At 36.5% G+C, this 23,563-nt stretch overlaps 1 protein-coding gene across 2 annotated transcripts in view; it reads right to left on the reverse strand.

Moving 5' to 3' along the window:
• LOC124721112 (trehalase-like) overlaps positions 1-23,563 on the reverse strand; it is a 254,065-nt gene that overhangs the window by 45,392 nt on the left and 185,110 nt on the right. The window contains exon 6 of one of the 2 annotated variants that reach the window (XR_007006270.1): positions 8,412-8,578. The exons of the other annotated variant lie outside the window; for it this stretch is intronic. The gene's annotated coding sequence lies outside the window, so the exon portion shown is untranslated. The remainder of the gene's footprint in view (positions 1-8,411; positions 8,579-23,563) is intronic. 2 annotated transcript variants of the gene reach the window in all.

Consider the following 23,563-nt stretch of genomic DNA (forward strand, 5'->3'; position numbering starts at 1 on the left):
GGACTGATGACCTCACTGTTTGGTCCCCTCCCACAAATCAACCAACCAGCTATGTAGAACACCTGAAGAACCTGTAGGGAAGGTGAATGGTTGATTTTGATTTATTGGGAGAATTTTAGGAAAGTGTGGTTTACTTGTAAAGGAGACCACATACAGGACACTTGTGTGACCTATTTCTGATACCACTCATGTTTGGGATCCATACAAGGTTGGATTGAAGAAAGTCACTGAAGCAATTCAGAGGTAAGCTGCTAGATTTGTTACCAGTAGATTTGGACAATATGTAAGTGTTACAGAGGTGCTTTGAGAATTCAAATAGGAATCCCTGGAGGGAAGGAGAAGTTCTTTTTGAGAAACACTACTGAGAAAATTTAGAGAACTGGCATTTGAAGCTGACTGACAAACGACTCTACTGCCCTAACATATATGTGCATAAGGATCATGAAGATAAGATATGATAAATTAGGTCTCATATGGAGGTATATAGACAGTCATTTATCCCTTGCTCTATTTGTGAGTGTAATGGGAAAGCAAATGACTAGTAGTGGTACAAGGTACCCTCCACCAAGCACCATATGGTGGCTTATGAATTATCTATGTAGATGTAGATGTCAATATAGAACTGTGTGCTAAGAATGATATTGAAATAAAAACTGAACTCAGTGGTTGGTAGAGAAGGATATTAAAGATTAATTGTAGCTCTAATAAAATGATAATTGTCACAAATGTGACTGCTGAGCTTAATATGCATCTACAGAACAGAATGTAATGTGGAACAGGAACAGTATAAAGAGAACAATCGAAGCAGAGCTGGCATATTCAAACCTCTTATAAAATGAATAAATGTGAATAAGAGGGTTTAGTGGTGTAAGGAAAAAATTCTTGGATTACTAACCAGTGGTAACGTCTATGATAGTCTGATTGGTCCAGCATTACAAAGTTCACTACTGCAGCACATGTAGATACATAAAAAAAAAAAAAACACAGGAAGTATACAGTCTTGACCACCTTACTCCAAAATGAAAGTATATTGGGGGTCTGTAGTGGTTTAAATGGCCACATTGTGGATGACATTAGGTCCTAGAATAATAACATAAAATGTAAATTTATGTGGTAAGGTCTATATGGTCATCTAAAGTCCATGTTATTCAATGGAACAGGCATTGTTCCTGCAAGGGGAATGAATTTTTAATTCTAATAATTCCCCCAGTCATATAACTGCAAGTGTTCAAGATTGATTTGTTTCATGTGAAAGTAGATTAGCACTTCTTCCCTAGCGTCCATAGTTTCAAATTTCGAATATTATTGTAGTATGCAGTGGAAAAACAATTAATGATATATAACATTCATCTGCTACCTCTAAAGTATTTCAAACAGTTTCTTTGTAACAAATAGTCTAAAATGAAGTTTACCACCATTCTAGATTTATATGTTTTGGTCCCTAGGAGCATTCGGGCTGTTTTGGACACCAATGACCCTACACCATAGTTAGTGGGTATTCACATTATTTTGAACAATCGCTGCATATGTGCTATGGCTGCTGGATTTTTTTCTCAGTCTCTTATAATGGTGAACTTAGCTTCTGTTGCAGCCTATGCTTAGTTTGTTTTGTGTGTGTTGATTTTAGCCTACCAGATGTAATGTATATGCAAATAAGGAACTAATAAAGAAGTAAATATCCATTCAATTAGAAAAATGTTCTCATATCTCCCAATTTTTCAGTAGGTTTTTTGTAATCTGACAGTTCGCCAGACTTGCGGACCAGATTCTCGCTATGGCCTTCGCTCCATGAAGGGTAATGATAGTATGAAGCATCCGGCTAGGAGTAAGTATGAGTTGATTTTCTGTTAAATGGATGAAGAATAAAGAAAAATCTGGATACCTCCACTACATTTGTGGATCCATATAAAAGTTTTTAAGTATAAGGTGAAATGTTGATGTTGTTGTTATTACTTTTATTGTGGCCTTCAGTTTGAAAATGGTTCAAATGGCTCTGAGCACTATGGGATTTAACTTCTGAGGTCATCAGTCCCCTAGAACTTAGAACTACTTAAACCTAACTAACCTAAGGACATCACACACATCCATGCCTGAGGCAGGATTTGAATCTGCTTTAGTGCCTAGAACCGCTCAGCCACTCCGGCCGGCTTCAGTTCAAAGACTGGTTTGATGCTGTTCTCAAAACTAGTCTATCTTGTCCAAGTATATCCTTCTCTGTGTAACTACTGCACCGTACATCTATTTGAACCTGCTTACAGTACTTAAACCTTGGTCCTCCTCTACAGTTTTTATTCACCACACTTCCTTGATGCCTCAGAGTGTGCCCTGTCTAATGATCCCTTCTTTTATCAATGTGTGCCATAAATACTTTCCTCCCTGATTTGATTCAGTACCTTTTCATTAGTTAACTCTGCTACCCATGTAATCTTCTGCATTCTTCCATTGCAGCACATTTCCAAAACTTCTGTTCTCTTCCTGTCTGTTCTGCTTATCATCTACATGTCACTTCCTGGTAAGACTACACCAACACAACTACTTCCAGAAATGTTTCCCTAATGCCTAAATTTGTATTAGATATTAACATATTTCTCTTTCTCAGAAAAGCTTTTCTTGCTATTGTTACTCTGCATTTAACATCCTCTCTTCTTCTGCCATCATTTTTTTCTTACCAAAATAGAACAACTCACCTACTACTTTCAGTGAATTGTTTTCTAAGGACCACCTGGTAAAATCTGACTACATTTTGTTACACATTTTTTACTTTTGTTGATCTTCATCTTATAACAGCTCTTCAAGACATAACTCATTCCATTCAACTCATCTTCTGACTACTTCACCCTATCTTGCAGAATTACCATGTCATCAGTGAGCTCCAACGTTTTTATTTCTTCTCCCAGAATTTGTTTTCCTTTACTGATTTATCAATGTATAGATTGAATAACATCGAGGATAGGTTAAAACCCTGTCTCATTCCTTCCTCCCTCTCATGTCCTCCAATTTTTATAACTGCAGTCTTGTTGCTATAACAGTTGTGGATAATGTTATGCCCCTTGTATTTGATCTTTCAGTCTTTCTTTAACCTCTCTTCTGAAGTAAGTTGTATGGTCTGTATTATCTGAATGTTCCTACATCTCTCTGGATCCTAAAGTGATCGTCTACCAAGTCAGCTTCTACCAGTCTTTCCATCCGCCTGTAAATAATTCACATTGGTGCTTTGCAACTATGATTTACTAAATTGATTGTGTGCTGATGTTCACTTCTGTCACCACCTGCCTTATTGGAACTGGAATTATTACATTCTTCTTGAAATATAAGGCTGTTTTTCCTGATCATATGTCTCACAAACCAGATGGAATACTTTGCCTAGTTCTCCTGAAGATCTTAATAATTTTGTGGGAATTTCATCTGTTCCAGGGTCTTGTTTCTACTCAGGTATTTCAGTGTCCTGTCAGATTTTTCTTTTAGTATCAGATAAGGTGCCCAAAATCTTCAGATAAATGGAAATACAGTTCAGATATAACTGTGTAGGAACTGTATTAAAAATGTCACTCATAGAACTAAGTTAAACTTAATGTGAGTCTAAGTAAGTTACTGACCTGCTATTTTTGACAAATAATGGCCACTGTAAAACTGTGAGTTGATCATATTTCATTATAGTTAGTAAAATAAATGCACATTGACAGCACTTTAAATATCTACAATATCAGCTACTTTACTGAAAAATTTTACCATCATTTATTATACCAATGCCGGAGACTGAAAGATAAATTCAGAAAGACCTTACAGATCAATAAATTTATAAGATACTCCCAGGTAACTGATTATAGTGAATGATTGTAGGGATTGGTTGTTAATCATGTAGTCAGATTGTGTATTATGTGAAATACATTGTATTTGTTTCTGTTGAGGGTTATCTTTATGTTGGATTGACTGTCAGTCTTTTTTCATTTCATAACAATTTTCTAACATGTGTCATCCATGTATACAACTGTATATTGAATAAGTATTTGCATCATAAATGTGAAATGACTGGTTGTGCTCAGAAAATGGAGCATACAATTTTAATGAGAGCACAAGGAAAATTTATGAAAGAGGATTAAATATTAATATTCCATAGCATATTTGACTCATCTTGAGCAGAAAAGAAGAATGAAAAATGAGGACTGGAAATAATCTTCTTACAACAGCCACACACAGTGAACCTTTTCACTTCACTGCTTAACTGTTTTGGGAATGTCACAGACGTTTTTCAAATGTACACAAATAGTGACAGTGTTGCCCATAACACAAAATGTGGCATCATCATAAATTGAATTGTGTGATGGACAACACTGTTATTATTTGTGCAGATTCTAATATGTAACATCACATTATGAAAACATTTACATAATAAAATGTGAACAGTAATGTTTCTATTGGCCTCAGATCAGAGTTGTATGATCCTGCTGCCTTTTTCCTAGCTGCAACATGTGTTGTTTCTCTTTATTATCTATTTTTTGCTTCAAAAGATGTAGCTGAACTCCATACATTTGTGATCCAATGTTTTTGGACAATCTGTATGTTCACCTTTCAGATCAAAGCAAGTATATGTAACATTCTATTCAGTGTGTAAATATCTCATCATATAAAATGAAACGCTCACCATGCATTGAAAATGTTCTTAGACAGGAAAAAATGAGCCTCCACATGATCTATAAGACAAGTATATCATAATAAGGATATAAGACAGTGTAGCAATGTAATGCTATTGTTGCAGCAGTGATTGTTGAAGTGATGAAATAACTGAAGTTTAGTATCACTAAATGTTCTATGATGATGGATATGAAAGTTAAATTCTTCTGATAACATTACCCATTTGGCCTAAAGAAGGATGATTTATAGGACCCACTGAGTGTAAAAGAATGGGAACTTAACACAATATTTGGGTTAATAAATAGCAGAACTAAGATGAAAGTGATGGAAAGTAGTACAAAGGTAGAAAATGACTTGTTTAACATCAAAACTGGCCCAGACATAGTAGTAGAAGAAGCCAAATAAATTTCCAGCCTATAAAGCAAAATTTGGTAGAAGCAAGGAAGATATCCATAGTTGTTTGGTGTAGATGAAAAAAGCTTCCTTTGACAAAAACTCTAATGATGTCAAATGTTGGAATGAAATTGACAAACAATTTCCTAAAACTGAAAATCTAGTGCACAGCATCATCCACAAATGACTCATAGATCATTAAAATTATGGAGAAAATGCAATTGGAAGATCTGAAATGTGGTGCTGTAGAAAGAGGTTAAAACTTGAGTAGCCAAATAAAAAATGAATAAGCAAGGAAAGAACACTGCTCATGTGGAAGTAGTTAATTTAACTCTAGAAGAAGTGTCAGAGGCAAAAAACTTTTGGGGTACTTAAAGACTAGAATATATAAAACAGATTATAGAAGATTTTGGGATAATTATTACCAACACTAATGAACAATTAAATTAGAGGTAACTATCAGGTTGGAAAGAGAGCAGTCCTTTCACCTGGGGTGAATGTCATAAGATGTTAGTGTGGCAGCTGAGCACGGGGATGACAAAACATGTGATATCAATCAGAAACAATGAAAAGAAATGAGTTATTGAGAATCAAAATGAAGTGAAGGAAATGAGTCGTCCCTAGCATTGGTAAATGTTTCGCTAGGGAAAAAATTGTTATCCAGATTGTCCAACCTTATTTTAGAGATATTTGTGAAATATTATGTGCACAGTCAGGTAGATGGCTGATATTAAATGCTGATCAGAATATCCAAAGCAGTTGAAATTTGTTGCAAAGTTATTTTAAAAAATAAGGATTAATACTGAACTCAAGTACTCAGAGGTATTTTATTCCCAGAAAGTGCCCTCGTAATGCATTTCTTCGTTGACCACATGGTGGAGCACCATTCCAGGTGACTATATTAGTCACAGTAAATATTGGAAATAAACATAAATGCAGTTTTATACAGAATATAAACATTTTATTTTAATTATAATGATGTGCTCATATATATGTAAATCCAAAATACATTCAAAAACTTTGTGCTACAGTACATTGCACAAGAGAGCTACTACATGCTGCAAAAATCTGTCACAGCCAGAAGTTTTAATACTTTGATCATGCATGCCTAGTATTTATCATCAGATCACACCTCTTCATAACACAAATAACAACTTAAATCTATCTAAACAACACATCTATAGCTTTCTGTAAAATAAAACAAATGGTACATGTAGTGAAAATTTAGACAACGACTCTCACATGCCACAAGATACAGCACAACTGTTTCAACAGAGATATAAAACACCATGCTGTAGTAATTTTAGGACAAATGTAGTTTCACAAGGGTTAATTTGTTAAGTATAAGCTTTAAATTTCAGCCAAATTTAAATCACTTGGGCACTCCAAAACTATATATAGCAAACCTTGATTTCTTTTCAAGACAGCATGTGATTTACAAGTTATGTTTTCTTATTTTAAAATATGTACAAATAAATCAAGCTAAATTACATCTTAACTGATTATGAAAGTATCTTATGGAAGAAAATTATAAATAAGCTTTGGCTTTCTCTAGTAGCTTTTGCAACATTTAATGCAAAAATTGCACAACAGAATATTAGAAGTTCCAGGATAACTTTGATTTCTGTTGACTGTTTATCTTTTATAACAAAAAAGAATTGTAAACATAACAGTTTTGGATTTAGCAAGTGCAGCAAGTGTACATACTCACAAACCATATAAAATGACCATTTCCTAGAAGCTATTTACATCCACCAGCAAACCTATTTCTATGTTTAGGGACAGTTATACAATAATTTGCATGTAAAAAGTAATTTTTCCATTTATTTACAGCAATAAAAAGGTACTACTTGACACACTGAGCAGATATGAGCCTCTTATCTCACTAACTTTGCCCACAAGGAAATAGGGAGTATTTAGTAAATTAAATGAAGACTTCATGTAACTCAAATGACCAAATTTCTGATACTGCACTAAGCCAACATGGCCTTAAAAATGAAATGATATTCATGTATTTCATAATATATGAAAAAGCAGAAATAATACATCTTTCACATATTCGGTACAAAAAAGAAAGCAGTAGAGGTATTCTTAGAGCAATGGTGATTTACAGCATTTTGTGGAATAATTCAATTATAAGTTTATATGCATTCATGTTTCAATGAAACTGGTATGACACAATGCTGAGAATGGTTGGCGAAATTAATTTAAGATTTAAATATTCATGCAACTATCCACTGCTTTGTCTGTTCTAGTTAAAATAATTATACTTTTTTTTTCTCTTTTATTAATGCAACATACCAGTTTTATCTCTTTTCTTCCTACAACCATTCCTTGAACTAATGCTATTGATATGTGTCTGCAGAACAAATACAAGAAGGCCTACTATCAAACTCAGAATCAGTACTATAAAATTTGGCCATTTGATGTGATGACCTTTTATCAGCTTCTCCACATAACTATTAGTATTAAATCTTAAAAATTTAAATCAAAGTAAATCTGAAACAGATATGCTGGCTGGAGTATAAGAAACTATGTACAAAATGTAGATCCATACATATGACTTTATACTAGGCTCTGAAGTCGTCTTTTTAAAATCTTCCTACAGCACAAGCAACTATCAACTAATCTATAAAAATAGAAGTGAATGCTGAGATATGTGATAACTTTATGTGTAACACTCCAATTGTCAATATACTGATTGGAAATGAAATCGTGGCAAGTGTAAAATACCTGTTGTTGGAATGTTCACTATAATAATTATCCACTTCTTTAATACTGTCTGTAGTAAGACATAGGTAGAACACAAATAAATAATATAAATAAGGAAAAGATATTTGCAGGATAGCAAATAAAGAGACAGTCAAGAAGGAATTAACCATGCAAAGAGCATTATAAACTACTATAAATTTGAGGAACAAATGCTGCTGCAATACAGCAAAATTTTGCAACTTCTTGGATTTTGTTTTCCTGATAGAAAATTATCTAGTGCTTAGTGGTAATGTTTGAAGAAAGACAGTGAATTTGTTTGGTTTAATTAAAAACAGATATCATTATAACTTTGTTCAAAAAAGTGAATACAAGGACTTAGTAAGTTAAAGAAATATTTTATAAATTCTTGTAACTACATAAATTACAGGTCTTTTTAGTATCTATGTGGTTCTCAACAGCTGTCTTCATGACATGCAATACTTTATGGTATGCACAATATCAGTAACAAAATGTGTCTTTCATTCAGGAAGAAAATCTCTGTCTCTCTACACACACACACACGCACTCACTGTCTCTCTCACATACACAGCCTGATGAAAATAGTGTCAATGTTTCTAATAATCATTTATATATGCAATCAGCAGCCAACAAACAGGAACTGTTTCAGTACATACTATTTGTCAACCATGAGGGAGGATTACATTTTTGGCTGGGAACAGCACCATCATTGAAGTGGGAATAACTGAATGCACTTTTCAGAGATGTGCTGCTTGAAGTTATAGTCAGTAGTTAACAGTCATGCATTAGTCCTTATCTGCTAACTGAATAAAGGCACATGAATCTGAAACAGAAAGGAATGGGAAAAATCAGTAGACCTTAAAATTAAAACAGTGTCTTCTTATATATTATTGAAATGAAACAGGGATGAGACAAAACTCACTACTTAATTTCACTTATATTTGGAGAATTAACTTATTACAGTTTACCATAAAAATTATGTTATGCTTACTCTGTTTTATATTATTATTTGCACTGAAAAAGACTAATAACAACAATAATTTATGTCACATTGCAAGAATGTCAGTATTACACAGAAATCACACTAAAACATCTGTATTCTGCAAGCCACTGTACAGTGCGTAGTGAAGACTACATTGTATAAAAGAATCACAGCCCCCACACCCATCAATTTTCCATTCACTTGTGGTATGCAGGAAGAAAAATTGTTGGTAATATTGTGACCTTTACCTTCTTATTCATTATAAGCTGTAAGAAGTAATATATTTTTGGGACTGTATTTGAATTTGAGCTATTGAAATTTTGAGACTAAGACTGTCCACAACTCACAACACCTATCAGTGGAGGCTGTTAAGCATTTGTGTGACATTCATGCACAAACTCTTGAAAAATCATGCAGCTTTCTTTGAATCTTCTTTATATCTCTTCCATTAATTTCACTTGTTAAGTGTTCCAGATCAATGAATAACACTGAAGTATTCATAAAAAAGGGGCCTGAAGTATCATCCTCTGTAGGTAACTTACATTGTCTAAACAGTCTTGCATTAAATCGCCCTTCCCCACTGTTAAATTTATGTGACTGTTCCACCTTGAATCTATTAAGACATACTGAGCTGTGGAAAGGTGTGACAGATCAGCTTTTCCTGTTATCATCCCTAAACTATACAGCATTTTTATAGCATCTATATATTATTGTTACCATAGTTATGAAGCAACAATTTTTGTAAGAAACCCAAAATTGCAAAATTTGCAAAATGTAATTCGTCAAAAATCCAGTATTACCAACTTTCAGCCCTGGTATTTTTGTTTCTAGAGATATATAAGATTACTGGGAAAATATGAGAGTTAATGAAATATTTTATGTATAAAATTTTCTTTCTGGAATAATCTTAGTGGGCTTTAGCAGTAAACATGAGAGAAATTTGTGCACCTAACCATAAAAGCAGAACCTAATATAAAATAATATTGACCCAGTAGGTGCACAAGACATTCTGATTTCTGAATATGTATAATCACTTCCTTCAAACATTGTTTTTATGTTATTATTTAAAAAATAAGCAATCTGTATTTTATTACTATGTAAATTATTTTTAGAGAATTTCCTACTCTATAAATGAGCATAGTGGACAATGCCATTGTGAGTTGCCTCTAAGCAGTTATGATTTATCAGTCATGGCTAGTCAGTTACTCACAGCTGGTAAATATAACTATGTAGAACCTGTATTAAAATAGTCACTCATAGAATGAAGTTAAGCTTAATGTGAGTCTATGTGGGTTATTGACCTACTATTTTTGACAACTAGTGCTCAAAGTAAAACTACATGTTGATCACATTTCATTGTAGCTCATAAAATAAATGAGTGTAGACAGCACTTTAAATATCTGAAGTATGAGCAACTTCATTGAAAAATTCTACCATTATTTATTATATCAATGACTGAAGCTCAAAGAGGAATTCAAAAGGGGCTTACAGTTCAATAAATTTATAGGATACTCCCACGTAACTGATGACAGAAAATGATTCCAGTGATTGGTTGTTAATCATGTAGTCAGACGATATCAGGTCTCTTTGTGTATTTCTGTGCATTACATTATGTTTATTTATGTTGAGAGTCATCTTTATGTTGGACTGACTGTCAGTCATTTTCATTTCATAACAATTTTCTAATATGTGGCATCCAATCTACACAGTGGTGTACTGAATAAGTATTTACACCATAAAAGTGAAATGACTGAGCATGCTCAGAAAAAAGAGCATGCAATTTTAATGGAAGTGCAAGGAACATTTATGGAAGATTCCATAAAATATTTGATTCATCTAGAGCAGGAAAGAAGAGTGAAATATGAGGATTGGAATGACTCTTCCTTACAAGAGTCACATGCAGTAAACTTTATCACTTTACTGCATAACTGTTTTGGGAATGTTATAAACCATTTTCAGACATACAAAAATAGTGACAGTGTTGTCACTCACACAAGATGTAGCAATATCATACCCCGAAAAGCCAAATAAACTGGTACACCTGACTAATAGCATGTAGGGATCCTGTGAGTACGCAAAAGTGCCACAACACGACGTATCATGGACATGTATGAAGTAGTGCTGGAGGGAACTGAACAATGAATCCTGCAGGGGTGTCCATAAATCCCTACGAGTACAAGGGGGTGGAGATCTCTTTTGAACAGCACATTGAAAGCCATCCAACATATGCTCAATAGCATTCATGTCTGGGGAGTTTGGTGTACAGCTGAAGTGTTTAAACTCAAAAGAGTGTTCCTGGAGCCAATCTGTAGCAATTCTGGATGTGTGGGATGTCAAATTGTCCTGCTGGAATTTCCCAATTGTGTTGGAATGCCCAAAGGACATGAATGGATGCAGGTGATCAGAAAGGATGCTTAAGTATGTGTCACCTGTCAGAGTCCTATCTAGATATATCATGGGTCCCATATCACTCCAACTGCACACCATTACACAGCCAGCTTGAACAGACCCCTGCTGACATGCAGGGTCCATGGATTCTTGAGGTTGTCTCAATACCTGTACACATCCATCCGCTCAATACAATCTGAAATGAGATTCGTCTGACCAGGCAACATGTTTCCAGTCATCAACAGCCCAATGTCAGTGTTGTGCAGTCATCAAGGGTACATGAGTGGGCCTTTGGCTCCAAAAGCCCATATCAATGATGTTTCATTGAGTGGTTTACATGCTGACACTTGCTGATGGCCCAGCATTGAAATCTTCAGCAACTTTCAGAAGGGTTGCACTTCTGTCATGCTGAATGATTTTCTTCAGTAATTGTTTGTCCCATTATTGCATGATATTTTTCCAGACACAGGAATGTTGGAGATTTGATGTTTTACCAGATTCCTGATATTCATGGTACACTCTTGAAATGGTAATAAAGAAAAATCCCACTTCATCATCATGTTGGAGATGCTGTGTACCATCACTCATACACTGATTATAACACCACATTCAAACTCACTTAAATCTTGATAACCTGCCATTGTAGCAGCAGCAACTGATCTGACAACTGCACCAGACACTTGTTGTCTTATGTAGCCATTGCTGACTGTAGCGCCATATTCTGCCTGCTTACATATCTTTGTATTTGAATACATATTCCTACACCAGTTTCTTTGGCACTTCAGTGCAAATTGTATTATATGATGGAGAACACTGTCATTATTTGTGCAGATTTGAATATGGAATGGCATATTATGAAAACAGTTACGTAATAAAATGGATACTTTACAGATTGTTGCCATTGGAAGAAGATTTAATCCTATTCTCCAAATCATATTTACTGTTTACCAGTCCACACCCATAAATATGGACAAACTTTTAAAAGCGTGAAAATACTCCTGATGAAGTAAGAAAAGACTGAATGCAGTTTATTCAGAATCCAGATTATGAGAATCCTGCCACACAAGGAAGGGTGAGTGTGAGGGGAAGGGAGAGGGGGAAAGAAAATGTAATGCTTTTCTTGGCTTCAGATCTGAGTTGTATGACCCTGTCACCTTTTTTCTAGGCACATCATGTGTTATTTTCCTTTATTTTCTATTTGTTGCTTCAAAAGGTGTAGCTGATGTTCAAACAGTTGTGATCCAGTGTTTTCGGACAATCTGAATATTAAACTTTTGGATCAAAGCAAGTAGATGTAAAATTCTATTCAGTGTATAAATGTCTCATGGTATAAAATGAAACCTACACCATCCACACAAAAAGTTCCAAGACCAACTTTATTCCTAGCTTATAAGTGACATTAGTGCAACAAATACAGTGGCAGCTTGAACTAACAACTGTAAACAACAGATGTGTATTTCACCAGTCAGTTGTGATCAGGCAGTGTTAAGCAGTGGGTGTGCAGCTACAGTGGGTCAACAGTGTGTCACAAATCACAGTGGAGTAATAAACTTAACATATCTAAATCAAGGCATTCTCCAGAATGTCTTGAAGAAGTGAAAATTGTATGCAAAATTTGTTCTGCACACCTTGACTCCTGAACAAAAACATCAATTTTTGGACTCCTGCTGTGACTTGATTGAAATGAAAGACACAGACAATTCTTTTCTGGAAAAAATGACAATGGATGACAAGACTTGGTGTTATCAATACAATCCTACCACAAAATGACGCAGTGCAGAATGGGGTCTCTGATGGTTCATGAAGAGGGAAGAAGTTGTGAATCTGATGAACAGTTTAACATGGTTGTATAAATGTTCCATGTATTCTAGTCATCAAGTGGTGAGAGACTATATGAAGTGCCTGTAGCATTAAAACTACCATCTTTTAACTATTTTTTATTAATCCAGTCTTCAGATTTTTTTTGGCTGATGGCATTTATTTATTTTATAACACTAATGATGGCTGCCTGCAACTGTAGCTGAGACATAAGTCTTGTTTATGTCATTAGTCAATTTCATATAATTGTGAACTTTTGACTTTTATAACCGTATCAGTGATTTTGATAGTAAATGTATTCCATCTGATGAACATAGTTATTTTAGCTATCATTAAGTGTGGGAAAAATCAACAATGAGTTCACTAAGTCTTTATTTAGCGTTTTAGAAGTATGAGGAACTATTGTAAACTACTATAATCATTATTATTCTAAGAGCTGATAATAGGTCAAGGGGAACAGATACCAATGCTGTGATTCAGAGATAACATAGGCCCTGATATAAAGAAGATTTAGAAGATCTGCTGAAAGGAATGGATGACATGCTTAACATGAAATATGGCATAGAGAGAAATGGGAAAGACAATGGTAACTGGATTGTTTCACCATGTTTTTTTTAATCATAAATATAGAAAATAGGTATCTACTGTTGCAACAGTTTAAGTGGAGATGAACCTGAGGTTGGATTAGAAGCAGAAAATGTGCAGCCTGCTTCAAGCATGTCCAGGAAGCCTAGAAGTGTACAAAACATTGTGAACAAGAAAGTGTTGTTGTTAGATGGTAGCCATGAGTTGTAGGTTCCCAGTTACAGAGAAGTTTAAGGCAGCATACAAGAACAGTGCCTCAGTCAAGCCAAGTGCATGGCTATGTCTAGTGTTAAATGATTTACTGCCTTCATGTATGGATTTTGCTAAAGGGAACTGTGTAATGATAGTGGGTTGGACAGGAAACAATTTGGACATGGATTGGACATTAATATAGGTTATGCACTGGACAATATAGTGTTTCTGACTAGTGGCATCAATGTACAATTTGTTGAGCTGTTCTAGTCTCATGATTGGACATACCGTAATGGACTTTTGAGGTACATTAATGCAGAGTGGGAAATACCACTGATGGCACCTAACTTCATAATGTAGCAAGTTGGAACCCACCCACATGCTATGATTCCACTCCTGTTAACAATTAATTCATTTCCTTCTCATTTTTCACCATTTATCTGACTGTCTACATGGTGCATATATAGTACAGTATAACTGGCATCTTTTCAAAACATTAATCAGGTTGTGCATCATGCAAATTTATTATTCAGACTATATTTTTCAATATACAGATCACAACAGTACCTTTAGTTTTACTGGAAACACAATTCATTAAAAGTAATTGATAATTAAAATTATTACTATAGTGGATAATGCTAGTTTGGACTGAGCTGATAGGTAGTCTCAGAAGTGTTGACACTACTCATTAGGAAGATCAAAATCCAGACTTTACAGTAACCTGTTCCAATATTTCTGAATCTCTTAAACTTAACAGATTGCAGATTTAGATTTTCTGGACACAGTGACAACCTTTACTAATTAATTATGAATTTGCACCATTTACCATAATTTTTAGAATGCCAACTGTACTTGTAATGGGTTATTTCCAATGTAGGTGTACAAAATGCTCCCATAATCTTTTACATTTTACTAACCCATCACATATTTTGTAAACCAAATTACTGTTGTAATATATAGATTATTTAAATTAGAAAAATGTCACCTAGCAGTTTTTCAAACCGTTATGTAGTTTCTGAAATACATAGATGTTCAAATGCCAGTCTTTGTAAGGACAACCCCCACCCCAAAATTTTCAGTCTAAAATCTTAGTGGCAGTCTATATCTTAGTGGCAACAACATGTGGCAGGTTTTCTATGTAACAAGTCCATGTAATATTCCAGTAACAAGTACATGTCTGTCACCAGTATTCACATGCTCTTTGTATGCATGTGGCTTTCTTAATTTGTCAAATCCATTTAGTGACTGATATTAACTTTTATGAAATTTTCCGCCAAGCAAATGTGTGAATAATTTTGACTCTGGCCACATATTGTGCCCACATGGACACTCATTTGTTTATGTCATTGATAAAAAGACACTGTGTACCCATCACCTACATAAATTGAAACCACTATTGTGTAAGTTGTTGGTTGTGTCAGAATTTAATTGTGACTATGTATTGTAAATATTATATCACTGCCATACTGATGAGTAGTAAGGTGAAGGTGTTTCCCTGTGTAAGGTAAGCTAATTTTATATGAGAGCTAGATCTGGTCATCTTACTGACTGCAGTGAAAATAGATATAGGAAAAGCTATGTAATTAAAAGTTGTATTGTGCACATTATTGGAATATTGTCCATAACATCAGTTTTACCACAGTTCACTGAAATTCCTTCGATGTGACACTGAGTGCAGAATAAAACATGTAGGAACAGTCCCACCATGGCCCTGTGGCATTGTTTGAATGAATTTATGCCTTTAATAACAGTTACATGTGATAAAACTTATTCACAATGCTGTTGAGGTTAAAGGAGACTAGCTATATAGGAATTGTATGGTGAAAAGCAGTGACAAGGAATTGTGTATAAATAATGGTTTTCAGTGGTATTGGACTGACAAAATGTGTGTAGACAGTAAATAGACCAGTGCACATTAAATTAGATAAATTTGAGGCAGGGAAAATGCAGTTGGAGATAAAATTTAAAATATTGAGTATTTAGCATATAGTCAAAGGGCTGATATGAAGAAGGTGCTACTTCAGAGAAGGAAGGTATCTTCCAACAAACTTGGCTAGGTGAAAGATTGTGAGTGTAAAAACTAAATTAAAAGAACATGGATTGTTTTTCATTAAGCCCTGTGCTATCCCATTTTCTATGAAATAGTGTGTAGGGAAGGAAATAGAGAAAAAGCAGGAATGGGGTATAATCTAAAGATCAAACAGTAGGTACAACAACCCATTAACACTAGTTAGAAACAAGAATGAGGGTGTCAGAGTTCTTTTGAATGCAAGAAAGTAAAGTGAAATAGTCCTGAGGGAAAATAACACACCAGCTAACACAGATGAAATATTACAAAAAATTCCATGGCTCTAAACTTCTTACTTTCTATTACGTGACCTATGGTTTCCAGAACATTAGTTTGGCTAAAGAATTCAGACCATGAACAGCTTTTCTGCATGAAGGTAAGTGTTATCAGTAATGTGTAGTTCCTTTTGGACTATATTTATCTGTGTGTATCTTTATCAGAGGTATTAATAAGATCTTGGCTATCTCATTTTGGCTTGGCTTAACAAAATGACAGTTTATGTAGACGACGACTTGACTGATAGTTCTTATTGGTATGAACACAGTAAATTTTTTGATGAAATATTTACAGCTATTTACAAAGGGGGTATTAAATTGAAATTAAGTAAATCTGAGGTCGTAAAAAAAGAAATTTAATTTTGAAGTCATATAACCAACAAAAGAGGAATACAATCTGACCCAGGGAAACTGAAAGCAACTGTAGACTTCCTAGCACCTAGAAACAATAGAAAAATGTCTGGTTTGTTTGAGTACAATAAAAAATTGTGACTGACCAAACATTTTGTAGTGTAACCATTATGTTCTGGCACTATGAAGTGAAATGGCAGCATGGTCACAGCTGTTGAAAAGGCAATGGAAGCAGCTGAGCACAGAGCATTACACAGCAGTACCACCATCTTGTTTTGGCATTGTGAACCAGTGCCAGCATACTGATGACACTGCAGAAATGCAAAGCGACCATGGCAATGGCGGACCAGCTGCTACATTTTCTGGCTGCTGCCTTGTTTTGGTGTACATATTTGGAAGTGAAGTTGTGGTATAAGAAGCCACTGAACCTGTATAAATACCCATCATTTTCAGCCAAAGGCATCTCAGCCTGGCAGCACCATCTACGAGGAGAAGAATATGTCAGGCAATGGTCTGACATGGTTCTGCCAGCAGCCATATGAGACTTGGACTCCACTGCCAAAGATCCTACTTCTGGACTTGGTAGCTTCCAGCTGGTGCGTCACCTTTGGGCCCACTTCAGCCACAACCAGCATTCTTCCATGGAGGGTAGCCATTTGTGACTCGGCTGGTACAGCTGTTCCACTGCCTGCAGTTGTACAGGCAAACTGACACTGTAGGCCTCCACTCACAAGAGTGGACACCACAAAGGGAGGCAGTCTTCCACTACAAGAATCACAGCAGGTTTCTGCATCTGCAAACATCCCCTGTCCTGAGTTGCAGAGTTGCACCAAGATGGCGCATGTGCTGCAGCAGGTGTCATGCATTAGCATTCCAGCCCAGCTGCCAGCAGCATGATGGTCACCTGTTGCATCAGCACTGTCCTGTTTGCTGCTGTCAGCACATGCCAAGGTTGCCTTACCACTATGAAATGACACTATGAGTGCTGTAACTTGTTTTCTAATAAAATGTATGACAATTAATGAGTCTCCTTCAGTCAACATCCTGAAGACAGTACACCACCTCAACTGAGCTCTGGCACTGTGGAGGCCATCTACCCTGAGCCTCTACATTTTGGTATCAGAAGCATCTCTGAGACAGATGTGGGCAGCTGGACCCACCATCATGTCACAGTCACAGCAGTTAACATCAAGTGTTACAATGGAGTGAGTGGACAAACTTCTGAACTTCTGTTTTCTTTCTCCTACTTTTGTGAGCAGAGGAGATAGGTTGAAGGTGATACTTATCATAAACTGTGAGAAAAATTTATGAAATTGAAGGGACCAGCTGATTTGTCACAATTACATGGCAATGCTAGAGAGCACTGTTTGCAACTAGTAAGGTGCCTGTAGAGCTACCTTTAGAGCACAATGCACCATTTGCTGAATTGGTATCAATGGAGTGTTTCACATGCCATTATTATAGCCATACTGCTAGGCAGTGTACCGACTCAAAGTGGCTCATGATGAGACTCAAGGTGCAATTAGTATTTTATGATTGTATTTATTGTCCTGGTATTGCAGTTTTAGTGTATTTGGTTGTGCATTGGGGATAAAGGTTCCACAATGACAGAGTCCAGGATGCAGGGGGTTTCCAAACAGGAGATGATTCATTTGTTAATAAATCATGCAGCACATGGAGTGGGTTATAGTAATGTGAAGTCACTAAGTTCAGCAATATTAAGTTTTGAGTTTGGGGTGGAACTCAAGGGAATGGTGTTACAATTGATGGAAGCTGTCAGCAGTGAAGAGCTGTAGCAAGAAACATCTGCCTTATGGGACAAACAAGTTAACCTGTAGACAACTTTAATAAGATTTAATTCACTTGATATAGTGCTGGAAGACACCGCAAATCTACTTTGGGTGAGTGTGGAGCCAGCACTGCCTTTTAACATATTGTATTTGATTGAGCCACAAGACAATAATGGTGTATTGGACACATCATGATGTTTTATATGGTGAATAGTTGTATGCACACAGGAGATGGAAGGGGAGAGAGTGGCACTCATCAGCTGAGGTAACTTGAGTCGTGACGAGATGAATATGACCAAAGAATTGTTGGTAGAGAGTTTAGAAATTTTGGATGAAGATGATTTGGACATGTCATGTGTAGGCCATGATCAAACACAAACCACTGCTACAACTGCATTAAAGGCAAAGGTAGAACATTTGAAAGGAACAGAGAGAGTGGAAATGGAAGGATTATTATTAGAATTCAAGGATCTATTTAATCCTCGGGTCCCATTACCAGCGATGCCCATAAGGCAACATAAAATTCCAAAGGGGAATGAAGCACATGTATATTAGAAAATGTATTGTGTACCTCAGCATTTAGAGTCAGCTATGGAGGACTTCATTAAACAACAACTGAGTGATGGCATAATAAAGAGACCCCTAGCCCTTGGGAGCAGCTGTCACCACTGTACCCAAAGGATCAACAGATGGAACAGAAAGTTTAGATTTTGTCATGACTATCAGCATCTGAATAGAAAAAAAATAACAGTTGCATACCCCATACCCAACGTTATGGAAATCCCCAACAACCTGGGGCAGTTCCAGTACTTCTCTATGACATATTTGAGGTGTGTGTATTAATTCAAGGTAGTTCTGGAGGGCCAGGCGAAGATTGTGTTTTTGGGCCCCTGGGGCCATTATTAGTATCACAAATGGCATTCTGGTTGAAAATATACTGGCCACTTTCCAGCGGTTGTTGGATGGAATACTGAGGTGTTTGGCTCCTTAGCAATGTTTGATGTACCTTGACAAAATAACTTTTTTTTCAAGGGGTATGTGTTTCTATAACACAGAAGGAGAGGATGAGTTTGATACATGGGGATACACATTTTAGATGCTATCTGTAGTATAAAAAATTCAATGCGGTAACCTATCATGACTGAGGGAAGTATTTGAGAGCTTATGTGCCATGTGCCTTACATTAAGTATGGACGAGTGTCATTATTCCCTGGAAGAACTGTATTTGGGCATGTGATTAGTCAGGAATAGATAAAAACAGACCTAAAATTAATACAGACTGTGTAGGATTTTCTGGCTCTTCAGACATGTAAGGAGTTACAATCATTCCTGAGGTCGACCAATTACTACAGAAAATTTGTGAAGGAGTTTGCAGACATTGCACAGGCACTTACGCAATTACTAAAAGAAGGGTGTAAAACTGCAGTGGGCATTAGAGAAGCTGAGAGAGGCTTTGACATCTCATCTGGTGTTGATATTTCTCAATTAAGTGAAGTTTGTACTGTAATGCAATGTTTTCAACCAGGCACTGGGGTATGTTTTGAGTCCGTTAATACATGGTTACGAAGATCCTGAGGCTTATGCCTCACAGGAGTTGAACAAGACTTAGAGGAATTACTCCATAACACAGAAGGAGAGGTTGAGTCTGATACATGGGGATACACATTTTAGATGCTACCTGTACCATAAAAAATTCAGTGTGGTAACCTATCATGCAGCATTAATGTGGTTGTTAGTGTTGAAGATCCGTCAAGCCGACTGATGAGGTGAGCATTGAGACTGAGTAAATTTGCCTTTGAAGTAGTCCATAAACCAGGGAGGAAACATGTAAACATGAATGGATTGAGTAGGAAGGTTAGGTGGTATGGGCTCTGGGTCACAAGCTTGCAGAGTGGCAAACAGTGTAGGCTGATGTGGAATGCAAGTTGTTTATGATACATCCATAGTACATCGTGCATGATGAATTGCTACATAGGTCATTGAGAGTCATTGATCTAAAGGAAGATGTACTGAAAGCAGTGCACAATCACATGATATCTGTGCATGGAGATCATTCAGTGACAGGTCGAAGAGAGGAAGAATGTTACTAGTGGATGACAAGGGAAGGACGTAGACTAATACATAAGGAATTGTTTACCATTTGTTCAGTGAGCAGATCTGAGGGGTCAGTGAGTACTGCTACAGAAGTTACTGGAGGGAATCAAGCCTTTTGAATTATATGAATGGATATTTTAGGACCTTTTAGCCAGATGACAGTGGAAACCTATTGTGTTCTGACTATTATTGATTGTTGCTCATGACATATAGCAATGGTCACCATTCCAAATCAACAACCAACTTCATTGGTGCAGGACATGGTGTAGTTTAGTGTTCCTGAAATGCTAATGATGTACCAAGGTACTAACTTCATGTTGGACTTGATGAAGTAGTTATGTCACTTATAACTGCTGCAGGAATCACCAGAATGAACATAACTCAGCCACTGTTGTACTGACTAGATAAACCATTAGGGGTATTTGAAGCATAGGTGGAGAGCTGTACACCATTAGCTGTGTGTAAACATATGTTGAGACTTTGCAAAATTACCCCAACTAAGAACCAGGGACTATATCTACTGGGGGATGGAGATTTATTCTGCTACCACTATTTTTCAGCGCTATGGAGTGAACTGGTGGCATGGCCAAGGATGTTGCAAAAGGGCTGTGCTATCAAGCACAGAGCTGACCAAAAACACCATTACATCAGATGCAGCAATACCACCAACCTGTTTCCACACTGTGAGCCAGGAGCCAGCACAACACAACACAACAGAAAGGCAGGATGACCACAGCAATGGCAGGCAGCCGCCTTGTTTCTGTTTATGTGGTTGAAATCAGTGCCTCGGCACAGCAAGTAGTCACTGAACCTATATGAATACCCATCAATGTTAGTCAAAGGTATCTCAGTCTGGCAGCACCATCTATGAGGGGAAGACTATTTCAGGTGTCGGGGTGACATGGTTCTGCAAGCAGCCACTACAAGACTTGAGCTCCACCACTGATGAGCCTACTGTTGGTTCGAAGTTCACCCTCATGAACTTGGTGCCTTCCAGCTAGTGAGCCATCTTCAGTCTCGTTTCAGTCATAGATATCCCTCTGCCATGAAGGTCAGCCGTTCATTATCAGGGTGGTGCAGCCATTCAAGTACCTGCACTCCTGCAGGCAGACTGGCATGTACACCTCCACTTGTAGTGGTGGACATCACTCCTGTAGGCTGTCTTCCATTACAAGAATCACAGTGGGTTTCCACATCTGCCAGTGTTACATGTCATAGTTGCAGAAGTATGCTAAGATGTGCATGTGCTGCCAGGGACATTGAGACTCAGCATTCCAGCCTAGTCACCAGCAGGCCACAGGTCAGCTGTTCCATCAACACCCATGTACTTGCTGCTGTCAGCATATGCCCATGGTGCTTTGACCCTATGGAATAATTCTATGAGTGCTGTAGCTTGTTTTCTAATAAAATGTGTGACTGTTAATGATTTTTCTTGAGTCAGCATCAGTCAACACCCTGATAATGACACACCATCTCAACTCAGGCCTGCCACTGTAGAGGCCACCCATCCTAGACCTCTACAATTTAATCATACTTGTTTGGGTAATCTGAAAAAGAAAAATATTGTATGGAATTGTATGTCAGAATGTGAAGAGGCCTTTTAAAATTTAAAGAGGGAATTAGTGAAGAGTAAGTTGTTGTATGACACAGCATTTTATTTGCTATTTTGTATGACCACTGTCTCAAGTTTTTGTTGTTTTGGGCGTAAAGTCTTTCAGCTAATAGAAGGAGAGAAATGGAGGAACATAGAACAGTTGATTTTGCTAGTAACACTTTAGATGATCATGAGAAAAATTATTACCAGTACATATCTGAATTAGAGTCTGTTGGAATTGTTTTTGTATTCCAGAAATCTGAGGGATATTTCTTGGGCCACAAAACAGTAGTTTAAACAGACAACAAAGCTTTTGAGTTATCTAGAACAGTGTAGGTTAAAACATCCTACATTGACAAGATGAGCCTTATATTTACAGCAGTTTGATCTAGAAATTAGGTACATAAAGGTAAAGACAACATAGTAGCTGTAACTCTTTCTTCAATGCCAGTAGGAAAAATGAATTGTGATGGTCGTGATGTAGATGGGGGTCAGATAAGATTATTTATGTATAAGGCTAAAAGATGGAACTGATTGAATGTTTCTGCAAATACATGATAAAGGAACAAAATAAAGATCCAGATTTCAAATTAGTGAATAAATTATTACAGTTCAGATAAATGGCATTATAGAATACACAAGAGTTTACTGTTCAAATATGAGAGCTGTGGTCAGTGTGGCACTAAAAAAATTCTGTCTAAAAGTCAGGAAGTGTAATATTTAGCAACTTATGAAGGAGGATAAAGAGAAGGTTAGTTGGATGTGAGAGATGTCTTTATTCAAAGACCATCTAAAGGATTAATGCATTCAATCCATCATAGTGTTCCAAAACAATTAATGACTGTTAATTTGCTGGGACTGCTGCTCACTCCTACTGGAGGTTGTAAACATATTTTTGTAGTTCAGGACACTTTTAAAAACACATAAAACTCTATCTTATAAAGAAGGTTAACACCAAAACTACTGTAGAAAAATTAGAAACATTATTTTTCACAATGTGGGGGTACCAAAATCACTTTTGGCAGACAATGGGTCTCAGTTTATTTCTGAAAGATTTATGCAATATATGGAGATGTACAAAACTACTCACTTAAAAATTTTCATCTATTTTCCACAAGAGAATATGAACAAAAGGGTCATGAAAGAAATGAATAGATTGCACAAAACATATTGCAATAATATACCCTGCTTGGAGCTGTCATATTCATAACTTTAAAACCATTATCAACAACCTGTGGAATGAATTTACTGTATTTGCTCCCTGCAAACTAATGTTTGGGGGAAGACTGATGTATTTGTTGATCAAACAGTATACAAGTGTACTGCCAATCAATAGTGTCCAACAGGAACAATATTTCAGTGATAAGACATGTTGTCATTGTCAGATGTATTGACAAACTGAGGTCCTGAGGGTATGTGGCTGACTTATATTCCCTCCCTCCACAAGCCATTCCCACTGCAATCTGCTCATGAGGATGCATGTCAGCAGTCTTGGAGATGCTTGTGTTGGCATCTGTGGCAGTGTTCATAATATAGTTGCTCTGTCTTCCTCTGTCACCAGGTCATTGTGTTTGCTGAGTGTCTTCTTAATTAGATCAAGTGCTGGTTCCAAAGCCTTGCTGAGGTTACAGCTGCAGTCTCTATTGATAAGATTATCTCTGGTGAAAATTT

The sequence above is a fragment of the Schistocerca piceifrons genome, chromosome X (genome assembly GCF_021461385.2).
Source record: "Schistocerca piceifrons isolate TAMUIC-IGC-003096 chromosome X, iqSchPice1.1, whole genome shotgun sequence".
Taxonomy (NCBI): Eukaryota; Metazoa; Arthropoda; class Insecta; order Orthoptera; family Acrididae; genus Schistocerca; species Schistocerca piceifrons.